We start from the raw sequence: 26,500 nt of genomic DNA on the forward strand, positions 1-26,500 counted from the left end.
TACAACACACTACACTACACATCACACTACACTGTCAGACCCACTACACTGCAATACACATCACACTACACTGTCAGACCCACTACACTGCAAGACACACCACACTACACTACACATCACACTGACTGTCAGACCCACTACACAACAATACACATCACACTACACTACACATCACACTACACTGTCAGACCCACTTCACTGCAATACACATCACACTACACATCACACTGAAATACACATCACAATACACATCACACCCACTACACTGTAATCCACATCACACTACACTACACATCACACTACACTGTCAGTCCCACTACACTGCAAGACACATCACACTACACATCACACTACACTGTCAGACCCACTACACTGCAATACACATCACATTGCACCCCCAGACCTACTTTACTAGATCACACTACACTACACATCACACTACAAGACACATCACATTGCACTCCCAGACCTACTTTACTAGATCACACTACAATACACATCACACTACACATCACATTGCACTCCCAGACCTACTTTACTAGATCACACTACACTACACATCACACTACAAGACACATCACATTGCACTCCCAGACCTACTTTACTAGATCACACTACACATCCCACTACACTTTTAGACCCACTACACTGCAAGACACATCACACTACACATCACACTAAACTGTCAGACCCACTACACTACACATCACACTACACTGTCAGGCCCACTACACTGCAATACACATTACACTACACTGTCAGACCCACTACACTGCAAGACACATCACACTACACTACACATCACTATGCACTGTCAGACCCACTACACTGCAAAACACATCACACTACACATCACACTACACTACACATCACACTACACTGTCAGACCCACTGCACTGCAAGACACATCACACTACACTACACATCACACTACACTACACACTACACATCACACTACACTGTCAGACCCACTGCACTGCAAGACACATCACACTACACTACACACTACACATCACACTACACTGTCAGACCCACTACACTGCAATACACATCACATTGCATTTCCAGACCTACTTTACTAGATCACACTACAATACACATAACACTACACTACACATCACACTACAATACACATGAAATTGCACTCCCAGACCTACTTTACTAGATCACATTACACTCGACATCACACTACAATACACATCACACTACAAAACACATCACACTACACTCCCAGACCTACTTTACTAGATCACACTACACTACACATCACACTACACATCACACTACACATCACATTGCACTCCCAGACCTACTTTACTAGATCACACTACACTACACATAACACTACACTACACATCACACTACAATACACATCACACTACAATACACATCACACTACACAACACATCACATTGCACTCCCAGACCTACTTTACTAGATCACACTACACTACACATCACACTACACCTCACACTACAATACACATCACATTGCACTCCCAGACCTACTTTACTATATCACATTACACTACACATCACACTACAATACACATCACATTGCACTCCCAGACCTACTTTACTAGATCACACTACACATCACACTACACATCACACTAAAATACACATCGCATTGCACTCCCAGACCTACTTTACTAGATCCCATTACACTACACATCACATTGCAATACACATCACATTGCACTCCCAGACCTACTTTACTAGATCACACTACACATCACACTACACTACGCATCACATTGCACTCCCAGACCTATTTACTAGATCACACTACACTACACATCACACTACAATACACATCACACTACAATACACATCACACTACAATACACATCACACTACACATCACATTGCACTCCCAGACCTACTTTACTAGATCACACTACAATACACATCACACTACACATCACATTGCACTCCCAGACCTACTTTACTAGATCACACTACACATCCCACTACACTTTTAGACCCACTACACTGCAAGACACATCACACTACACATCACACTACACTGTCAGACCCACTACACTGCAATGCACATCACACTACACTAAACATCACACTAAACTGTCAGACCCACTACACTACACATCACACTACACTGTCAGGCCCACTACACTGCAATACACATTACACTACACTGTCAGACCCACTACACTGCAAGACACATCACACTACACTACACATCACTATGCACTGTCAGACCCACTACACTGCAAAACACATCACACTACACTACACATCACACTACACTGTCAGACCCACTGCACTGCAAGACACATCACACTACACTACACATCACACTACACTACACATCACACTACACTGTCAGACCCACTGCACTGCAAGACACATCACACTACACTACACACTACACATCACACTACACTGTCAGACCCACTACACTGCAATACACATCACATTGCATTTCCAGACCTACTTTACTAGATCACACTACAATACACATAACACTACACTACACATCACACTACAATACACATGAAATTGCACTCCCAGACCTACTTTACTAGATCACATTACACTACACATCACACTACAATACACATCACACTACAAAACACATCACACTACACTCCCAGACCTACTTTACTAGATCACACTACACTACACTACACATCACACTACACATCACACTACACATCACACTACACATCACATTGCACTCCCAGACCTACTTTACTAGATCACACTACACTACATATAACACTACACTACACATCACACTACAATACACATCACACTACAATACACATCACACTACACTACACATCACATTGCACTCCCAGACCTACTTTACTAGATCACACTACACTACACATCACACTACACCTCACACTACAATACACATCACATTGCACTCCCAGACCTACGTTACTAGATCACATTACACTACACATCACACTACAATACACATCACATTGATATCCCAGACCTACTTTACTAGTTAACACTACACATCACACTACACATCACATTGCACTCCCAGACCTACTTTACTAGATCACACTACACATCACACTACACATCACACTAAAATACACATCGCATTGCACTCCCAGACCTACTTTACTAGATCCCATTACACTACACATCACATTGCAATACACATCACATTGCACTCCCAGACCTACTTTACTAGATCACACTACACATCACACTACACTACGCATCACATTGCACTCCCAGACCTATTTACTAGATCACACTACACTACACATCACACTACAATACACATCACACTACAATACACATCACACTACAATACACATCACACTACAATACACATCACACTACACATCACATTGCACTCCCAGACCTACTTTACTAGATCACACTACAATACACATCACACTACACATCACATTGCACTCCCAGACCTACTTTACACTACACTGCCAAACATGCTTCACTATGTGCACTACACATCATACTGTACTGCACTAGCAACCACATTGTACTGTCAGTAAATATTCATATGCTGTGCTTGACCCAGCTAAAAGAGGTGTTCTGTTCAAATCTTATATTACTGTACATATTTCCCCAAACCTTGCCACAAACCCCCCCTGTTTAAATCCCTTAACCCTAGTCTATTCAGAGCATTACACTTGTCAATAACATGCAAGTATTATGTCATTATTAAGGCATAAGCTGTCCCCTACCAAAAAACTATCTATAGGTAGATCTGGGTTCCAGGGTAGTGATGGGAACAAGGCGCAAGTGAATATATCTGCAGGCTGGATAGCAATATCTACAGCATTTACAAACAGCACAATATATCTGCAGGCTGGATAGCAATATCTACAGCATTTACAAACAGCACAATAAATCTGCAGGCTGGATAGCAATATCTACAGCATTTACAAACAGCACAATATATCTGCAGGCTGGATAGCAATATCTACAACATTTACAAACAGCACAATATATCTGAACTATTATTTTGTATCAGTTGTTTGTAACGTAGCACCAAATAAATATACATATATGTTTGTAATGTGTACAGAGGCATAACGTTATATATAGAATAAATGTAGAGAAAGCCCTGCTTTATATAAGGAACTACGTGAATGGCAGATCCTTCACTACATGTCCAATGGTTGTTAACAGGTGTTTGCATTTGTAAATAATGCTGTTTTCCAGAAGGATGTAAACAAGGCTTCCTGTCAGATGAAAAACATAATTTATGCTTACCTGATAAATTTATTTCTCTTGTGGTGTATCCAGTCCACTGATCATCCATTACTTGTGGGATATTCTCCTTCCCAACAGGAAGTTGCAAGAGGATCACCCACAGCAGAGCTGCTATATAGCTCCTCCCCTAACTGCCATATCCAGTCATTCGACCGAAACTAGCCGAGAAAGGAGAAACCATAGGGTGCAGTGGTGACTGTAGTTTAAAATTTAGACCTGCCTTAAAAGGACAGGGCGGGCCGTGGACTGGATACACCACAAGACAAATAAATTTATCAGGTAAGCATAAATTATGTTTTCTCTTGTTAGGTGTATCCAGTCCACGGATCATCCATTACTTGTGGGATACCAATACCAAAGCTAAAGTACACAGATGAAGGGAGGGACAAGGCAGGTACTTAAACGGAAGGGACCACTGCCTGTAGAACCTTTCTCCCAAAAATAGCCTCCGAAGAAGCAAAAGTATCAAATTTGTAAAATTTTGAAAAGGTATGAAGCGAAGACCAAATCGCCGCTTTGCAAATCTGTTCAACAGAAGCCTCATTTTTAAAGGCCCAGGTGGAAGCCACAGCTCTAGTAGAATGAGCTGTAATCCTTTCAGGGGGCTGCTGTCCAGCAGTCTCATAGGCTAAGCGTATTAAGCTCCGAAGCCAAAAAGAAAGAGAGGTTGCCGAAGCCTTTTGACCTCTCCTCTGTCCAGAGTAAACAACAAACAGGGAAGATGTTTGACGAAAATCTTTAGTCGCTTGTAAGTAAAACTTTAAAGCACGGACTACGTCCAAATTATGTAAAAGACGTTCCTTCTTTGAAGAAGGATTAGGACACAATGATGGAACAACAATCTCTTGATTGATATTCTTGTTGGAAACTACCTTAGGTAAAAACCCAGGTTTTGTACGCAGAACTACTTTATCTGTATGGAAAATCAGATAAGGAGAATCACATTGTAAAGCTGATAACTCAGAGACTCTACGAGCCGAGGAAATAGCCATCAAAAACAGAACTTTCCAAGATAAAAGTTTGATATCAATGGAATGAAGGGGTTCAAACGGAACTCCTTGAAGAACCTTAAGAACCAAGTTTAAGCTCCATGGAGGAGCAACCGGTTTAAACACAGGCTTAATTCTAACCAAAGCCTGACAAAATGCCTGGACGTCTGGAACCTCTGCCAGACGCTTGTGCAAAAGGATAGACAGAGCAGAAATCTGTCCCTTTAAAGAACTATCTGATAATCCTTTATCCAAACCCTCTTGGAGAAAGGACAATATCCTAGGAATCCTAACCTTACTCCATGAGTAATTCTTGGATTCACACTAATGAAGATATTTGCACCATATCTTATGGTAGATTTTCCTGGTTACAGGCTTTCGTGCCTGTATTAAGGTATCAATGACTGACTCGGAGAAGCCACGCCTTGATAAAATCAAGCGTTCAATCTCCAGGCAGTCAGTCTCAGAGATTTGGATGATTGAAAGGACCTTGTAGTAGAAGGTCTTGTCTCAGAGGCAGAGGCCAAGGTGGAAAGGATGACATGTCCACCAGGTCTGCATACCAGGTCCTGCGTGGCCACGCAGGCGCGATCAAGATCACCGATGCTCTCTCCTGTTTGATTTTGGCAATCAGTCGAGGGAGCAGAGGAAACGGTGGAAACACATAAGCCAGGTTAAAGAACCACGGTGCTGCTAGAGCATCTATCAGCGTCGCTTCTGGGTCCCTGGACTTGGATCCGTAACAAGGAAGCTTGGCGTTCTGGCGAGACGCCATGAGATCCAATTCTGGTGTGCCCCAACGATGAAACAATTGAGCAAACACCTCCGGATGGAGTTCCCACTCCCCCGGATGAAAAGTCTGACGACTTAGAAAATCCGCCTCCCAGTTCTCTACACCTGGGATATGGATCGCTGATAGATGGCAAGAGTGAGTCTCTGCCCAGCGAATTATCTTGGAGACTTCTAACATCGCTAGGGACCTCCTGGTCCCCCCTTGATGGCTGATGTAAGCCACAGTCGTGATGTTGTCCGACTGAAATCTGATGAACCTCAGGGTTGCTAACTAAGGCCAAGCTAGAAGAGCAATGAATATTGCTCTTAACTCCAGAATATTTATTGGGAGGAGTTTCTCCTCCTGAGTCCACGATCCCTGAGCCTTCAGGGAATTCCAGACTGCACCCCAACCTAGAAGGCTGGCATCTGTTGTTACAATTGTCCAATCTGGCCTGCGAAAGGTCATACCTTTGGACAGATGGACCCGAGATAGCCACCAGAGAAGAGAATCTCTGGTCTCTTGATCCAGATTTAGCAGAGGGGACAAATCTGTGTAATCCCCATACCACTGACTGAGCATGCATAAATGCAGTGGTCTGAGATGTAGGCGCGCAAATTGCACTATGTCCATCGCCGCTACCATTAAGCCGATCACTTCCATGCACTGAGCCACCGAAGGGCGCGGAATGTAGTGAAGAACCCGGCAGGAATTTAGAAGCTTTGATAACCTGGACTCCGTCAGGTAAATTTTCATTTCTACAGAATCTATCAGAGTTCCTAGGAAGGAAACCCTTGTGAGGGGTGATAGAGAACTCTTTCCCTCGTTCACTTTCCACCCATGCGACCTCAGAAATGCCAACACTATGTCCGTATGAGATTTGGCAATTTGGAAGTTTGACGCCTGTATCAGGATGTCGTCTAGATAAGGGGCCACTGCTATGCCCCGTGGTCTTAGGACCGCCAGAAGAGACCCCAGAACCTTTGTAAAAATTCTTGGGGCTGTAGCTAACCCGAAGGGAAGAGCCACAAACTGGTAATGCCTGTCTAGAAAGGCAAACCTTAGGAACCGATGATGATCTTTGTGAATCGGTATGTGAAGGTAAGCATCCTTCAAATCCACTGTGGTCATGTACTGACCCTCTTGTATCATAGGTAGGATGGTCCGAATAGTTTCCATTTTGAACGATGGAACTCTGAGGAATTTGTTTAAGATCTTTAGATCCAAAATTGGTCTGAAGGTTCCCTCTTTTTTGGGAACCACAAACAGATTTGAATAAAATCCCTGTCCCTGTTCCATCTGTGGAACTGGATGGATCACTCCCATTATTAGGAGGTCTTGCACACAGTGTAAGAATGCCTCTTTCTTTATCTGGTTTACAGATAATCTCGAAAGGTGAAATCTCCCTTGTGGGGGGGAAGCTTTGAAGTCCAGAAGATATCCCTGAGATATGATCTCCAACGCCCAGGGATCCTGAACATCTCTTGCCCACGCCTGGGCGAAGAGAGAAAGTCTGCCCCCTACTAGATCCGTTGCCGGATAGGGGGCCGTTCCTTCATGCTGTCTTAGAGGCAGCAGCAGGCTTTCTGGCCTGCTTGCCTTTGCTCCAGGCCTGGTTAGATTTCCAGGCCGGCTTGGATTGCGCAAAAGTTCCCTCTTGTTTTGTAGCAGAGGAAGTTGATGCTGCACCTGCCTTGAAGTTTCGAAAGGCACGAAAATTAGACTGTTTGGCCCTTGATTTGGCCCTGTCCTGAGGAAGGGTATGACCCTTACCTCCAGTAATGTCAGCAATAATTTCCTTCAAACCAGACCCGAATAGGGTCTGCCCCTTGAAGGGAATGTTAAGTAATTTAGACTTTGAAGTCACGCCAGCTGACCAAGATTTAAGCCATAGCGCCCTACGCACCTGGATGGCGAATCCAGAATTCTTAGCCGTTAGTTTAGTCAAATGAACAATGGCATCAGAAACAAAAGAATTAGCTAGCTTAAGTGTTCTAAGCTTGTCAAGTATTTCAGTCAATGGAGTAGCTGTCTGAAAGGCCTCTTCCAGAGACTCAAACCAGAACGCCGCAGCAGCAGTGACAGGAGCAATGCATGCAAGGGGCTGCAGGATAAAACCTTGTTGAATAAACATTTTCTTAAGGTAACCTTCTAATTTTTTTTCCATTGGATCTGAAAAAGCACAACTGTCCTCGACAGGGATAGTGGTACGCTTTGCTAAAGTAGAAACTGCTCCCTCCACCTTAGGGACCGTCTGCCATAAGTCCCGTGTGGTGGCGTCTATTGGAAACATTTTTCTAAAAATAGGAGGGGGGGGAAAATGGCACACCGGTTCTGTCCCACTCCTTAGTAATAATTTCTGTAAACTTTTTAGGTATTGGAAAAACGTCAGTACACACCGGCACCGCGTAGTATTTATCCAGTCTACACAATTTCTCTGGCACTGCAATTGTGTCACAGTCATTCAGAGCAGCTAAAACCTCTCCAAGCAACACCCAGAGGTTCTCAAGCTTAAATTTAAAAGTAGACATATTTGAATCAGGTTTCCCCGAGTCAGAGATGTCACCCACAGACTGAAGCTCTTCCTCAGCTTCTGCATATTGTGACGCAGTATCAGACATGGGCCTTAAAACATCTGCGCGCTCTGTATTACGTCTAACCCCAGAGCTATTGCGCTTTCCTCTGAATTCAGGCAGTCTGGCTAATACCGCTGACAGGGTATTATCCATGATTGCCGCCATGTCCTGCAAAGTAATCGCTATGGGCGTCTTTGATGTACTTGGCGCCATTTTAGCGTGAGTCCCTTGAGCGGGAGTCAAAGGGTCCGACACGTGGGGAGAGTTAGTTGGCATAACTTCCCCCTCGTCAGAATCCTCTGGTGATAATTCTTTTAAAGATAACAGCTGATCTTTATTGTTTAAAGTGAAATCAATACATTTAGTACACATTCTCCTATGGGGTTCCACCATGACTTTTAAACATAATTAACAAGGAGTTTCCTCTATGTCAGACATGTTTATACAGACTAGCAATGAGACTAGCAAGCTTGGAAAACACTTTAAATCAAGTTAACAAGCAATATAAAAAAAACGTTACTGTGCCTTTAAGAGAAACAAATTTTGCCAAAATTTGAAATAACAGTGAAAAAAGGCAGTTAAACTAACAAAATTTTTACAGTGTATGTAACAAGTTAGCAGAGCATTGCACCCACTTGCAAATGGATGATTAACCCCTTAATACAAAAAACAGATTAACAAAACAAAAAATATGTTTTTTAAACAGTCATAACAACTGCCACAGCTCCTACTTTTGAAGCCTTTTGAGCCCTTCAGAGATGTCCTATAGCATGCAGGGGACTGCTGAGGGAAGCTGAATGTCACAGTTTGTAATTTTAACTGCACCAACTGTAACTTTTATACTATAACAGTGGAAAGCCTCTGTTTCTAGGCAAAAATAAAGCCAGCCATGTGGAAAAAACTAGGCCCCAATAAGTTTTATCACCAAAACATATATAAAAACGATTAAACATGCCAGCAAACGTTTTATATTGCACATTAATCAGAGTATATACCTCTGGTAGCAAGCCTGATACTAGTCGCTATTAAATCATTGTATTTAGGCTTTAACTTACATTAATCCGGTATCAGCAGCATTTTCTAGCAAATTCCATCCCTAGAAAAACTTAACTGCACATACCTTATTGCAGGATACCCTGCACGCCATTCTCCCTCTGAAGTTACCTCACTCCTCAGACATATGTGAGAACGGCAGTGGATCTTAGTTACTTCTGCTAAGATCATAGAAAAACGCAGGCAGATTCTTCTTCTAAATGCTGCCTGAGATAAAATAGTACACTCCGGTACCATTTGAAAACAATAAACTTTTGATTGAAGAAAAAACTAACTATATTTTACCACTTTCCTCTAACTACCTCCAGCTATGTTGAGAGCTTTCAAGAGAATGACTGGATATGGCAGTTAGGGGAGGAGCTATTTAGCAGCTCTGCTGTGGGTGATCCTCTTGCAACTTCCTGTTGGGAAGGAGAATATCCCACAAGTAATGGATGATCCGTGGACTGGATACACCTAACAAGAGAAATAATTACTATTTGTACCAAACATTACTTCCCACGCGGAGTGAAACATCTATATATTATATTCATGTGGATGTTACAGAAGCATCATCCCACCTAATTGGGGTTATAAAAGCGTGCAATTTTGAACAATTTTCCAATGTATTTTTATTATCTAATTTGATTCCTTCTCTTGGTATCATTTGTTGAAAAGCATACCTAGGTAGGCTCAGGAGCTGGGAGCTAGATGCTGATTGGTGGCTGCACAGATATACCTCTTGTAATTAGCTTACCAATGTGGTCAGCTATCTCCCAGTAGTGCATTGCTGCTCCTTTAATAAGGGGTACCAAGAGAGGACCAGTAAATACAGTAGATTTGCATAATAAACAAATGCATGATACAAAGACAATGCAATAGCACTTAGTCTGAACTTCAAAAGTAGATTTTTTTCTTACAAATTTCAGTTATGTCTATTTCCACTCCCCCTGTATCATGTGACAGCCATCAGCCAATCACAAATGCACATACGTATATTCTGTGAATTCTTGCACATGCTCAGTAGCAGCTGGTGGCACAAAAAGTGTAAATATAAAAAGACTGTGCGCATTTTGTTAATGGAAGTAAATTGGAAAGTTGTTTAAAACTGCTGCCCTATCTGAATCATGAACGTTTATTTTTTACTTGAGTGTCCCTTTAAATGAATAAGCAAAATTGATAATAGATGTAAAATTGGAAAGTCGATTAAAATTGTATCCACTATCTGAATTCTGAAAGAAAAAGTTTGGGTTCCATATCCCTGTTACACGCGCCCTTTTGTCTACTTCCTATATGAAGTAAATTGTCCTGAGTCAAATAACAACATCGCTCAACTATTTGTGCTAATTTTATTTTTTTTACATCCAAATCTGTTACGTTGGCTTGAAACCTACAGAGCCCAACAAGCTCATAAAAAAAGAAAATATTGCTTTCATCATCTTTTCCCCCAAACTACCAATGGTGCCAAGAGCTGAGGTCATCCTGCTTTCACATTTGTTTCCATATGATCCGAGTGCTTTTCTTTTTCCGCTCGATTGTAGTTTTTGTTTTGTTTATTTAAAGGACTTGTGAAAACATTAAAAGCTGAACAAAAACATAATTTATGTAAGAACTTACCTGATAAATTCATTTCTTTCATATTGGCAAGAGTCCATGAGCTAGTGACGTATGGGATATACAATCCTACCAGGAGGGGCAAAGTTTCCCAAACCTCAAAATGCCTATAAATACACCCCTCACCACACCCACAATTCAGTTTAAGGAATAGCCAAGTAGTGGAGTGAAAAAATAAGGAGTAAAAAAGCATACAAAAAGAGGAACTGGAAATATAATTGTTCTTTATACAAAAAAAAACATAACCAACAAAAAAAGGGTGGGTCTCATGGACTCTTGTCAATATGAAAGAAATTAATTTATCAGGTAAGTTCTTACATAAATTATGTTTTCTTTCATGTAATTGGCAAGAGTCCATGAGCTAGTGACGTATGGGATAGAAATACCCAAGATGTGGGAGACCACAGAAGAGTCACTAGAAAGGGAGGTATAAAATAAAATAAAAACAGCTATTTCCGCTGAAATAAATAAATCCACAAAAAAAAACATAATTTATGTAAGAACGTACCTGGTAAATTAATTTCTTTCATATTGGCAAGAGTCCATGAGCTAGTGACGTATGGGATATACATTCCTACCAGGAGGGGCAAAGTTTCCCAAACCTCAAAATGCCTATAAATACACCCCTCACCCCACCCACAATTCAGTTTAACGAATAGCCAAAAAGTGGGGTGATAAAGAAAGGAGTAAAAAGCATCAACAAAGGAATTTGGAAATAATTGTGCTTTATACAAAAAAATCATAACCACCATGAAAAAGGGGGTGGGCCTCATGGACTCTTGCCAATATGAAAGAAATGAATTTACCAGGTAAGTTCTTACATAAATTATGTTTTCGATTCATGTAAATGGCAAGAGTCCATGAGCTAGTGACGTATGGGATAGCAATACCCAAGATGTGGAACTCCCCGCAAGAGTCACTAGAGAGGGAGGGATAAAAAATAAAAAACAGCCATTTTCCGCTGAAAAAATATCCACAACCCAAAAGATAAGTTAATTCTCATAAATGTAAGGAAAAAACTTAAAACAAAAGCAGAAAAATCAAAGTGAAACAGCTGCCTGAAGAACTTTTCTACCAAAAACTGCTTCCGAAGAAGCAAATATATCAAAACAGTAGAATTTAGTAAATGTATGCAAAGAGGACCAAGTTGCTGCTTTGCAAATCTGATCAACTGAAGCTTCATTCTTAAAAGCCCAGGACGTGGAAACTGATCTAGTAGAATGAGCTGTAAGTCTCTGAGGCGGGGCTTGATGAATCAAAGGTTTTAACCACCAGGCCAAGGAAACGGCAGAAGCCTTCTGACCTGGAACCAGAAAAGATAACAAATAGACTAGAAGTCTTCCTGAAATCTTTAGTAGCTTCAACATAATATTTCAAAGCTCTCACCACATCCAAAGAATGTAAAGATCTCTCCAAAGAATTCTTAGGAGTAGGACACAAGGAAGGAACATCAATTTCTCTATTAATGTTGTTAGAATTTACAACCTTAGGTAGGAATTTAAATGAAGTCCGCAAAACTGCCTCATCCTGAAAAATCAAAAAAGAAGATTCACAAGAGAGAGCGGATAATTCAGAAACTCTTCTAGCAGAAGAGATGGCCAAAAGAAACAACACTTTCCAAGAAATTAGTTTAATGTCCAAAGAATGCATAGGCTCAAACAGAGGAGCCTGTAAAACCTTCAAAACCTAATTAAGACTCAAAGGAGGAGAGATTGATTTAATGACAGGCTTGATATGAACCAAAGCCTGCACAAAACAATGAATATCAGGAAGTTTAGCAATCTTTCTATCCTCCAACCATGTCTTCGAAGAAACAACACTAGTTGATTTGTGTGAGATTCTGCAGAACGTAAAGACTGAGCGAGTACCAAGACATTGTCCAAATAAGGAAATACCGCAATACCCTGCTCTCTGATTACAGAGAGTAGGGCACCTAGAACCTTTGAAAAGATTCTTGGTGCTGTCGCTAGGCCAAAAGGAAGAGCAACAAATTGGTAACGCTTGTCTAGAAAAGAGAATCTCAGGAACTGATAGTGATCTGGATGAATCGGAATATGAAGATATGCATCCTGTAAGTCTATTGTGGACATATAATGCCTTTGCTGAACAAAAGGCAGAATAGTCCTTACAGTGACCATTTTGAAAGTTGGTACTCTTACATATCGATTCAAAATCTTTAGATCAAAAACTGGTCTGAATAAATTTTCTTTCTTTGGGACAATGAATAAAGCCCCAGACCCTGTTCCTGAACTGGCATGATTATCCCTGATAACTCCAGGACTGAAACACACTTCAGGAAAGTCTGAGCCTTTACTGGGTTTGCTGGAATGCGTGAGGGAAAAATCTTCTCACAGGCGGTCTTACTCTGAATCCTATTCTGTACCCCTGAGAGACAATACTCTGAATCCAATCATTTTGGACCGAATTGATCAAAACATCTTTGAAACATTTTAATCTGCCCCCTACCAGCTGAGCTGGAATGAGAGCCGCACCTTCATGCGGACTTGGGGGCTGGTTTTGATCTCTTAAATGGCTTGGATTTATTCCAATTTGAAGAAGGCTTCCAATTGGAAGCAGATTCCTTGGGGGAAGGATTAGGTTTCTAAGAAAACGGTTAGAAGCTTTAGATTTACCCTTAGGTCTTTTATCCTGAGGCAAAAAAAACTCCCGTCCCCCCAGTGACAGTTGAAAGTATTAAATCCAACTGAGAATCAAATAATTTATTACCTTGGAAAGATAGCAATCTGGACTTAGAAGTCATATCAGCATTCCAAGATTTGAGCCACAAAGCTCTTCTAGCTAAAATAGCTAAAGACATATATTTAACATCAATTTTGATAATATCAAAAATGGCATCACAAATGAAATTATTAGCATGTTGAATCAACTTAACAGTGCTAGACAAATCATGATCCGATACTTGTTGCGCTAAAGTTTCCAACCAAAAAGTTGAAGCAGCTGCAACATCAGCCAAAGAAATTGCAGGCCTAAGAAGATGACCTGAATATAAATAAGCTTTCCTTAGATAAGATTCAAGTTTAGCAAGAGTAGAGATAGCCCCATCAACTTTGGGGATCTTTTCCCAAAACTCCAATCTAACTGCTGGCAAAGGATACCATTTTTTAAACCTTGAAGAAGGAATAAAAGAAGTACCAGGCCTATTCCATTCTTTAGAAATCATATCAGAAATAGCATCAGGAACTGGAAAAACCTCTGTAATAACCACAGGAAGTTTATAAACAGAATTTAAATGTTTACTAGTTTTAATATCAAGAGGACTAGTTTCCTCCATATCTAATGTAATCAACACTTCTTTTAACAAAGAACAAATATACTCCATTTTAAATAAATAAGAGGATTTGTCAGTGTCAATATCTGAGGCAGGATCTTCTGAATCAGATAGATCCTCATCAGGGAAGGATAATTCAGTATGTTGCTGATCATTTGACATTTCATCAACCTTATGAGAAGTTTTAAAATACCTTTTTTACGTTTATTAGAAGGCGGAATGGCAGACAAAGCCTTCTGAATAGAATCAGAAATACATTCTTTTAAATTTACAGGTATATCTTGTGCATTAGATGTTGAGGGAACAGCAACAGGTAATGAACTACTACTGATGGATACATTCTCTGCATGTAAAAGTTTATCATGACAACCATTATAAACCACAGCTGGAAGTATAACCTCCACAAGTTTACAACAAATGCACTTAGCTTTGGTAGAACTGTTATCAGGCCGCAGGGCTCCCACAGTGATTTTCTGAGACAGGATCAGATTGAGATATCTTGCAAAGGTAAGAGAAAAAAAACAACATATAAAGAAAAATGATCAATTTCCTTATATGGCAGTTTCAGGAATGGGAAAAAAATGCAAACAGCATAGCCCTCTGACAAAGAAAAAAGGAAGGAGGCAAATAGAAATGGGGTCTTAAATAATGAAAATATTTGGCGCCAAGTATAAAACACAACAAACAGAAAAATATTTTTTGGCGCCAAAAATGTCCGTAAACGACACACTCGCATCATAGATGACGCAACCTTGTTAAAGGACTCGGCATCAACTAAGACGCCGGAAATGACGAATTTGCGTCAACGAATGTAACTTTGCACCAAAAAAATCTCGCGCCAAGAATGACGCAACAAACTCTGGCATTTTGCGCCCTTGCGAGCCTAATTCTGTCCACGAATTTAAAAGACAGTCAATTAGAAAAAGAGACTATACCCCAGGTAAGAAATACATTTTTCATAAAAAAGCATTTCCCAAACTGACAGTCTGCAAAAGGAAATATACTGAAAACCTGAATCATGGCAAATATAATTACAATACAAATATTTAGAACTTTATATAAATACATAAAGTGTCAAACCATAGCTGAGAGTGTCTTAAGTAATGAAAACATACTTACCAGAAGACACCCATCCACATATAGCAGATAGCCAAACCAGTACTGAAACAGTTATCAGTAGAGGTAATGGAATATGAGAGTATATCGTCGATCTGAAAAGGGAGGTAGGAGATGAATCTCTACGACCGATAACAGAAAACCTATGAAATAGATCCCCGTGAGGAAAACCATTGCATTCAATAGGTGATACTCCCTTCACATCCCTCTGACATTCACTGTACTCTGATAGGAAACGAGCTTCAAAATGCTGAGAAGCGCATATCAACGTAGAAATCTTAGCACAAACTAACTTCACCACCTCAATAGGAGGCAAAGTTTGTAAAACTGAATTGTGGGTGTGGTGAGGGGTGTATTTATTGGCATTTTGAGGTTTGGGAAACTTTGCCCCTCCTGGTAGGATTGTATATCCCATATGTCACTAGCTCATGGACTCTTGCCTATTACATGAAAGAAAGAAATAACAACTTCATGACATTTGCATTTTATATTAAGCTGGAGCTGTAGAGTTTCTCAGCCAACAAAAGCAATTTTGAATTAAACGGGAAATGGCTGAGGAGCGCGGTATAACTGAGAAACAGTTGTGTCACAGTGAAACATTTAATGACGTTTATCATTATAGTGCGGAGAAGAAGTTCCAAGTTCTGGGCAAAAAAAGTATGTTCTGGCTTCAAAACAATGTGAGAACCAACTACCATATGACACAGCGTGGTGTTATGTAGAGGGCTTATACATCTCCAAAATGAAAATGCACATGGCTGGATATATCATAGCTACACAAACTGGTTGAAGTAAATGATAAACTTGACCCAGCTATATCTGAGGATTTTTTTTATTAAAACATGGTGTTCTGGAACCCTCAGAATTTTACTGAAAGGCACATGAAAATAAACATTGAATTACCCATAATGGGAGCGCAAACAGTTATGTGCAAGCAATATTGGGTTCATTGCGGATGTAGAACTCGTATTACAAGCTGAAAGTAAATGTGAACACAGGAGCGCAATCGTGATTGAATGCTAGAATGATTACAGCGTTCTCTGGTTAACTGTTTTGCGAAACAGAAAAGTGTCAAAAATACACTGCAAAGTACAGTTACGCTCATAATAACATTATCTAATAAAAATTATATGTAAATGGGGGGGGGGGGGGCGGACCTGGTAATCGGGAGAGATGGCTGCACTTTAAGTGAGCTCCGTAGCTCCAGCCCACAGATAGCTCTCTAAGGTGTGCATCGCCATGAAAATTACATGAGAAACAGGCGACTTGGTGTTGGCAGGGACTCAGGACCATAAAAAGAAAATGGTCTCAGCTGTGCTTGAGCTCACGGCATTGCAACATAATTGAGGCCGTCATTTCCGGAACTCCCAGAGTATGGAGGTGAACAAATACATTTAGGAACCGCACACAATCCTGTCATCACGATCGCATAGCCTCTGAGCACAGATGGGCTTCACTGAACAGATACGTTAAAAGCCATAATGAAGGAAATGCATCATTCATAAGTTGCGGTCTGTGTATAACTGTATCACACATGGTGGTCGCCATTTTGTCTTTATTAATATCATTGCCAGCTTCAAAGTGAATGGAGAGGTGAGCTGAACAACACGCTTAAAAACCTATAGTATTATATATCACTCATTTGTATAATACAGCTACACAAATATCCCACAAATAAAGGATCACTTTATTGCAGAGCCATAAACGCTTACAAGATCTTAAAGGGCCACTGTAAGTAAATATTTTCTATGCTTGTTACTAACTAACTACCCCAAATACGCTTTTTATCAATAGCATTTCATTAACATATCTCTACCGTATATCAGAAATCTTGTCTGCAAATTTAATTGTTTTCCAAACCCACTCTGTGGGTATCCTTTGCTCTGTACCAATCCGTTTACAATACCTAGGTTTCAAAATGGCGCTTTAAACACAAAGTTATTGGTTTAAGTATTTTGAACACTCAGTGCTGAAAATAGTGGGCAGGATAACGTGACATCATCGGCAAATAAAAGATATAACTTTTAGAACGTTATGAAACTTCGTTTTGGAGAAAATATAGGTCAGTAGGTTTTAATTAATGTTTATTAACTTTAATATGTTAGTTGTTTAGCTTAAAAATTATAACAGAAAGTAATCCTTTAAGCAACACAGGCTGCCTTTGCATAATACTGTTGTATCATTCATATTGAAAGCAGTGAATAAGAATAAAAATAACAGCACAGATGAAAGCTTTAATGAGCACCTATGCCCCATAGAAGCCTTATATGAGACCTATTAACCTCCCATAAGAGTCACAGATCTCTGTCTCAATAGCGACCCTCACAAGATAAAGCTTAATAAGCAAGTGTCATCCATTATTGTTTCCCTGTCAGGGATCTCAATTTTTACTATCATAGGAAACATCCAAGCACAAAAATGTCCCAAGCAAGCTTTCTCAGAGGGAAAAATCAAACAAAAATGGTGGTTCTGCAACACCTTCAGTGAATAACAATTTTAAAGCGACAAACTCGCAAACTGACACTCCTTCCACTTCTCCTAAACAGAAAAAAGTACAGTCAGATTCTGATTCTGAATCGGAAGGGGAACAGTCCATGAAAATCTTTATCATCATCTATACCCTCAAAACATGACTTTTCCTCGCTTATAACGCAAGTAAAACAGGATGAAATCTCAGATTTAAAAAAAAAGATATATCAGAGATTGGAAACAGAGTGGAAAAACTGGAAGAGCAGTGGAGCTTTTACAATACTGACACAAATACGTTGAAAGAACACATGGAACAACAAGATAGTAGAATCCAGCAGCTGGAAGATAAAATAGAAGACCTTGAAAACAGGTCTAGAAGGCAGAATATAAGAATAAGAGTCAGTGCAACCAAATCATTTATATATGTACTTACAATCTCTCTTCTCAATTCTGAGAAACCAAACTGACAACTCCCCAACGGAAATAGATAGGGCACATAGAGCATTAAGACCCCCTCCACCAGAAGGAGCACCGCAGAGAGAAGTAATTGTCAAAATTACTAACTATCAAGTGAAAGAGCAGATAATGAAAAGAGCAAAAGAGAAGAATCCCATTCAAAAAGATGGTGTCAATCTACAATTCTATGCTGACTTATCGGCTAGAACGCTACAGAGGAGAAAGGAGTTATCACCTTTGACATCTCATCTTAGATCTTTGAATATTAAATATAGATGGAATCATCCCTTCCAACTGATGGTGATATGGAAGAACTGGAGAGCAAGATTGCTGCAGAAAACTGGAAATTCCTCTGCTAAGTCCGGAAACATAAGAGTATTGGACAGACCGCAGATTAGAAGCCACTCCCTCTACCTAGACCTCAACGTAAAGAATGGCAAAGGGTTCAACGAAGAAGACATAAACCCAACACCCCTGAAAACCTTGTGACACCAACAGGATGACAGGTTAAATACTGCAATTGTTTGTATCTGATACATGCTCATGTTTCTTAATGTAAATATTTGGGTTGCATTCTTCTCTTTGTTATGATTATACTGCTCATACCTGATTGCTTTTAGCGAATTATCACATATAAGACTTTTCAAAATACTTGAACAGCTATTTTGTGGGCTGGTAGAGTTCCATAGGGAATTCCTATTAGCCATTATCCCCTTTTTTTTTTACAGAACCAGTTATTCTATGTTTACAATGTTTCTTTTGTTATTGTTCATGGTAACGTCAAATTGGTCTAATACATGGGACACAATGATTTCTTTATGCATCCGGTGTAGGTCTCCCTTAACTAATCCTCTACTTATATTGTTTCAAGAAATAATACCAAGATGATAGAAACCTTACTACAATTAGTCTCGCAGAATGTTAAAGGTTTTAATAGCCCTAATAAAAGATCATTAGCGTTTAGAGACATTATTAAAAAACAAGGAGATATAGTGTGTCTAAAAGAAACTCATTTTAAAAGAGGTTGTATCCCTAAGTATATGCACAGCGCATATTCACAACATTTTCATAGTTCAAATTTAAAAAAAAAAGTTAATTGTGTAAGTATTTTAGTTTACAAATCAAATAAAAGATAAAGAAGGTAGATTCTTAGCAATCAGTGGTACCTTATACAATAACCCTACCACCATAGTGAATATATATGCCCCCAATCAGGGACAAGCTACTTTCTTCAAATCAATCATTCCTCTAATTCAAGATATTCTTTTTGGCCAGCTGATAGTAATGGGAGACTTTAATGTGCAGTTAAATCCCAAATTGGATAGCTCTAATGCACATATACATATATCTAAAACGCACTTTAAAAACAGTTTGGAATTTCATCAGATCATTTGGATTACATGATTCCTGGAGACTATCTAATCCAGACAAAAGAGATTACACCTTCTTCTCTTCCCCAAATAAAACTTACTCTAGACTTGATCACATATTAGTTGATCATATTACACTATCTCATATACATAATGCAGTCCTCTTACATACAGCCTGGTCGGATCACTCAATAGTGAAAAACAGTATAAAATGGCCATCTGCTCCATTTAAGGAATTTCAGTGGAGGTTAGATAATACCCTCCTAACAGATCCTCAAATCAAAGAATTATTAGGAAAAGACCTGAAAAAATATTTCAAGTTTAATGCTCAAGACAATATTTCTCCTGCTACTGTTTGGGAAGCCCACAAAAGCTATATTAGGGGGACATTGATACAATCTAAAACTGCTAGAAACAGGTTGCTCAGGGAAGAGTATAATCACATTTCTAGGGAATTATCCCATCTAGATTATCAACATAAAATGCATTATACTTCCCATAAACGTTCCATACAAAGTGATTGCAGAGATTAGGAATCGGTGTGACTTCACCATTCAGCCAAGTTCTATTGAATACTTGGGTATCCACATAACTTCCAGAGTTGAAACTATGCGCAAAGCAAATTACAATAAACTTTCAACTGACATTACAAAGCTCATTTCGTCATGGTACTCCAAAAACACATCATGGATAGGCAGGATATATACCATTAAAATGATAGTTCTACCCAAAATATTGTATATACTCCAAACAGTTCCTCTTCCTCATTCTGATCCATATATAAATAATCTACAAAAAGCCATAAATAACTTTATTTGGAAAAGCAAGCCCCCTAGAATAAGCAAATCGACTATGTATGCCTCGAAGGTAGCAGGCGGATTGGGAGTTCCAAATCTTATGCTTTACAAGAAAGTAATATCTTTACAAAGAATAATAGAATGGTGTAGACATAATTATACCAATCCAAAATACTGGATACAAATAGAACATGACATCTCTGGGAGCCACCAATTGGGGGGAGCTTGTTGGACGCCCAATGTCTCGTACATCTCATTAGGTACAGGACTGCATACCATATCAAATACATTCTCAGATTGGAGGACAATTAACATTAACATCAAGGGAATTTCCACTAGAATCTCTCCATTAACTCCCATCCTATCTAACCCAGAATTCCACCCGGCCTACTATACAAACAGGATAACGAAAGTAATATTCAGAGTTTTACCAGTATATATATTGTTAAACTCCAATAGACTAAAACCTAAAGCAGACGTAGAACATTTGGGAGGCAGATTCCTAGAACCATGGATAAAATATCATCAAGTTAACCACTATATTCATACATATAAAGACCTAATCTAATCAGACCTCTTACTAGTTTTGAGAAAATGTGCAGGACTGACTCCCCCAAAAAAGCCATTATATCCCAATTATACAAAATATTATTGAGTGCCACCTCCCCAAACCCCATGGCTTTGTTAAAGCATGAGAAAGAGAGTTAGTAAGAGCAATACACGCCAAAGGATTGGTCAATTATTTTCCGAAATATAGCTTGCTCTGCCCATTCCACAAATTTGCTAGAAACAAATTATAAAATAATGCAAAGATGGTATTTAACTCCTCATAGGCTGAAATACATGTTTCCTAGGGCCTCAGATAAATGTTGGAGGTGTAAAATGGATAAAGGGAATATGGGACACATATGGTGGTCTTGCCATAAAATTCAAGAATTTTGGAAGTCAATTTTAAAAGAAGTAAATATCATACTATCTAGCAATGTTTCCCTTTCACCGAGAATCTGTTTATTTAATGTATTTAGTGAGCTGAAATGTGGAATCCGGAGAAATTTAGCTAAGATTCTATTTAACGTTGCCAAACAATTGATAGCTTCTCATTGGAAATCATTTGAGCTGCCCTCATTAATTTCATGGAAGGAAAGGGTGCAGTCTGTCATAATGTTAGCAAGGTACTATTTCCTCAAAAATAATCAACTCCCTGTGTATCAAAATCTCTTACTCTATTGGGATTCTTACAGGGGCAGCCAAGAGTGAACAGACATAAGATAAAGGAAACATATTGCAACCATACTTTTTAAGTGATATTATGCAAAATACTTTTGACTCAGTCAAGAGATCTGTTGTGCATCTTTACATAAAGAGAGACCTCAAAATCCGAAATTCCTATAACTTGAAGACCAATTGGACTACTTCTTTCCTTTTTTATAATGTTTATGTTTTGTTATTGTTATAGTGTTTGTTTGATTAACCAACATAATTTATGACATATCATGCCTTCATCCATGTTCATCAAGCGTTCAAAAGAAGAGACTTCTATCTCAATTGACTTTTACTAGTCAGCAAACAAGCAATGTTAGGCCTACAAGAAGGAATGTAACTCTTATCCCCTATACACTACTTGGAACCTATCTTGCACTTCAAGGACTCTTGGACTTTACCCGCCCATTGGACAATGCACAGAAAAAAAATTTGGATTACTATTCAGGTTTATAATTGTCTTGTTGGGGTGATGTATGTTTAAAGGAAAGGTATTTTGTACAATCAATTGTAAATTTGTGCGTGTTTGTAAAAGCTAATAAAAATTATAATAAAAAAAATAAATATATATGTAAATACATTTGCACAAAAAAAGTTATAAGGGCCCAAAGTTATGAGGACTTTACTATAGAGATACATACATATAAATATCCAAAGATATATATGAATGTGTGTGTGTGTATGTGTACATATATATATATATGTATTACAGACATATATACACATATAAATACATTGGCGCCCTTTGCAGTCAAGTAGCTGAAAACATGTAAAAACATAAATCATGCTTACCTGATAATTTAATTTCCATCTATAGGAGGAGAATCCATGGCTTCATTCATTACTTGTGGGAATTAAGAACCTGGCCACCAGGAGGAGGCAAAGACACCCCAGCCAAAGGCTTAAATACCTCCCCCACTTCCCTCATCCCCCAGTCATTCTGCCAAGGGAACAAGGAACAGTAGGAGAAATATCAGGGTATAAATGGTGCCGGAAGATCAAAAGTAAATTTAGGTCCGCCCACCAGAGAAACAGGCGAGAGCCGTGGACTCTCCTCCCACAGATGAAAATGAAATTATCTGGTAAGCATAATTTATGTTTTCCATCTTAAAGGGAGGAGAGTCCAAGGCTTAATTCATTACTTGTGGGAAACAAATACCCAAGCTCTAGAGGACACTGAATGAAAAAAACGGGAGGGCAAAAGGAGGCGGACCCTAAACTGAGGGCACCACATCCTGCAAAACCTCTCTCCCAAAAGCTGCTTCCGCCAAACCAAAGACATCAAATTTGTAAAATTTAGCAAAAATATGTAGGGAGGACCAAGTAGCCGCCTAACAAATCTGCTCCTTAGAGGCTTCATTCTTAAAGTCCCATGAAGAAGCCACAGTCCTAGTTTAGTTAGCCGTAATCCTCTAAGGAGGCTCATGTCCCGCTGTCTCATAGGCCAAGCGAATAATGCTCCTTTACCAAAAGGATAGGGAAGTGGATGACGCCCTCTGCCCCCTGCGCTTCCCTGAATACACCACAAATAAAGACGAGGTCTGTCTGAATTATTTCGTGGCCTGAAGATAGAACTTCAAGGCCCGAACCACATCCAAATTATGAAGTACCCTTTCCTTTGAAGAAGAAGGGTTAGGACACAAGGAAGGAACTACTATCTCCTGATTGATGTTACGATTTGACACAACCTTGGGAAGAAATTCCAACCCAGTGCGAAGAACAGCCTTATCTGCATGAAAAACCAGGTAGGAGGCTCACATTGCAAGGCCGCCAACTCAGAGACTCTGCGTGCCGATGCAATATACAACAGGAATAGAACCTTTCAGGAAAGCATTTTAATATCAAGCAAATGCATAGGCTCAAATGGAGCCCTCTGCAAAATCTTAAGTACCAAGTTTAAGCTCCAAGGGGGAGCCGAATTTCTAAAGACAGGCCTGATCCTAGACAGAACCTGAACAAAGGACTGAACATCAGGAAGCTCTGCAAGCTTCTTGGGTATCAGTACAGATAAAGCCGAAATCTGTCCTTTTTAAGGAACTGGCGGCATGTCCCTTCTCCAACCCATCCTGGAGGAAGAACAAGATCCTGGATACCCTAACCTTGTGCCAGGGATATCCACGTTCCTCACACCAGGATAAGTAGGTCCTCCACATCTTATGACAGATGCGACAAGTGACCGGCTTCCTGACTTGAATGAGAGTATCAATCACTCTCTCAGAAAAACTTCTCTTGGCTAGGACTAAGCATTCAATTTCCACGCAGTCAGCCTCAGAGAATCAAGATTTTGATATAGAAAGGGACACTGAACCAGCAGATCCCTGCGACAGGGTAACTTCCATGGCGGAGACGATGACATCCCCACCAGATCTGCAAACTACATCCTCCGCGGCCACGACGGAGCAATTAGAATAGCCAAAGCTTGCTCCTGCTTGATGTGGGCCACTACTCGAGGTAGAAGTGGTAACAGTTAAAATATGTAGACTAGTTTGAACTCCAAAGGCACCACTAAGACATCTATCAGCTCTGCATGGGGATCCCTAGACTGCAAACAGTATCTGGGTAGCTTGAAGTTGAGTCTGGACGCCATGAGATCTATCTCCGGCGTCCCCCATCTGATGCAGATCTCGGCAAACACCTCAGGATAGAGAGAGCATTCCCCCAGATAAAACGATTGTCTGATGAGAAAATCCGCTTCCCAGTTGTCCACACACGGGATGTGGATCGCTGATAGCGAACAGTTGGAGTTATCCACCCACTCCAGAATCTGAGATACTTCCCCCATGGCTATGGAGCTTCTCGTTCCCCCCTGATGGTTGATGTAAGTCACCAAGGTAATGTTGTCTGACTGGAATCTGATGGATTGGGACGACCCTAGTAGGCGCCAAGCCCTCAGAGCGTTGAAGATCGCTCGAAGTTACAGAATATTGATTGGGAGGAGCGACTCCTCTCGAGTCCACCTGCCCTATGCCTTCCTGGCACGCTAAACAGCTCCCCACCCTAACAGACTTGTGTCCGTGGTCACAAGTTCCCAGGATGGACTCAAGAAGGATGCCCCCTGGGACAGTTGGCCCGGGCAGATCCACCAAGAGAGGGATTCCCTTGCTCGGTTGTCCAGAGATATCTGTTGGGATAGGTTTGAGTGATCGCCGTTCCATTCTCTCAACAAGCACAACTGAAGAGGTCTGAGATGAAACCTGGTGAATGGAATGACATCTATGCTGGATACCATGAGTCCAATCACCTACATACACCGGGCCACAGATGGCCTTGAGGAGGTCTGAAGGGCAAGACAGCTGGACGCAATCTTGCAACGTCTCTGATCTGTCAGGAATATTTTCATAGAAATGGAATCTATTATCGTGCCCAGGAATTCCTCTCTGTTGCTGGGAACCAGGGAACTCTTTCCTACATTTATCATCCATCCATGGGATCGAAGGAGAAGAAGAAGAGCCCTCGAATGGTCTTCTGCGAGACTGTAAGATGGAGCCTGAACCAGGATGTCATCCAGATAAGGTGCCACTGCAATACCTCTGGCTCTCGCCACCGCGAGCAGCGCTCCCAGAACTTTCGTGAAGACTCTTGGGGCAGTCGCCAGGCCGAATGGTAGGGCCTCAAGCTGGAAGTGTTGGTCCAAAAATGCAAATCTTAGGAACCTGAAATGATCCCTGTGGATTGGCACGTGAAGGTAGGCATCCTTCAAATCTATTGTAGTCATATCATAAACGTCCTGTGGAGGATAGTTTAAATAAAATGAATGTAAGGATCACAACTGCAGAACTTATTCCAAATTACATATATGTATGTTTGTAAATCTCCTGCAAGATGGCGGAGGCTGAACATATATGGAACTTTATATTTCACAGGAGATTTTACAATTTTAATCTTTGGCTTCTGGTGTGCATCTATATACAACCTGGTACACAAATGATTAACCTAGCCATTACTCTCATGAGGTTAAATTATAAATATATAAGTTATGTAATAACATGGCAAAGACATATGTATAAGGATATACTTGAATAGAAAAAATGACACAGAGAGAAAATATACAAAATGAAAAAATAAATGTCAGGCAAATGAGATCCGAGTAATTAGAAAAAATAACATATGTACTTCCTGAGTGAGGCAGAAGGCTATATGATTGAGAAGGTTGCGGCAAACAGCTTAGCACAATATGGCGAATAAAAATAAAGTGAAGCTTAATATGTAAGAGTCAATGGATTTGATCAAACCTGAGCGGTATAGGCTGAAGCGTGGTGCGAGAGCGGGCAGAAGCGGTAGCAGCTGCGAATGGTCCGTCGGCGTGTGACGTCACCGCTTGGAGTCCGGAACTTGCGTGTATCTGCAGCAGCAGCTGAAAGATTATGCCAGGAAACAAAGTCTCGGATCAGGAAATCTCCAAGAGGAGGGGCTTGACACGGAGGTCTAGGAACACAATACCAAGCAAAGAATAGAGCTGTAAGGTGAGCTTTATAGCAAAAGCAATGATCCAATACAGGTGTGGAATAAGTTAACGTTTGATGGGAGTGAA

At 40.2% G+C, this 26,500-nt stretch overlaps 1 protein-coding gene across 1 annotated transcript in view; it reads right to left on the minus strand.

The window, feature by feature from the left end:
- Positions 1–26,500, minus strand: part of SPAG17 (sperm associated antigen 17) — a 783,114-nt gene that overhangs the window by 617,646 nt on the left and 138,968 nt on the right. The window lies entirely within an intron of this gene.

Source organism: Bombina bombina, chromosome 3 (assembly GCF_027579735.1).
Source record: "Bombina bombina isolate aBomBom1 chromosome 3, aBomBom1.pri, whole genome shotgun sequence".
NCBI lineage: Eukaryota > Metazoa > Chordata > Amphibia > Anura > Bombinatoridae > Bombina > Bombina bombina.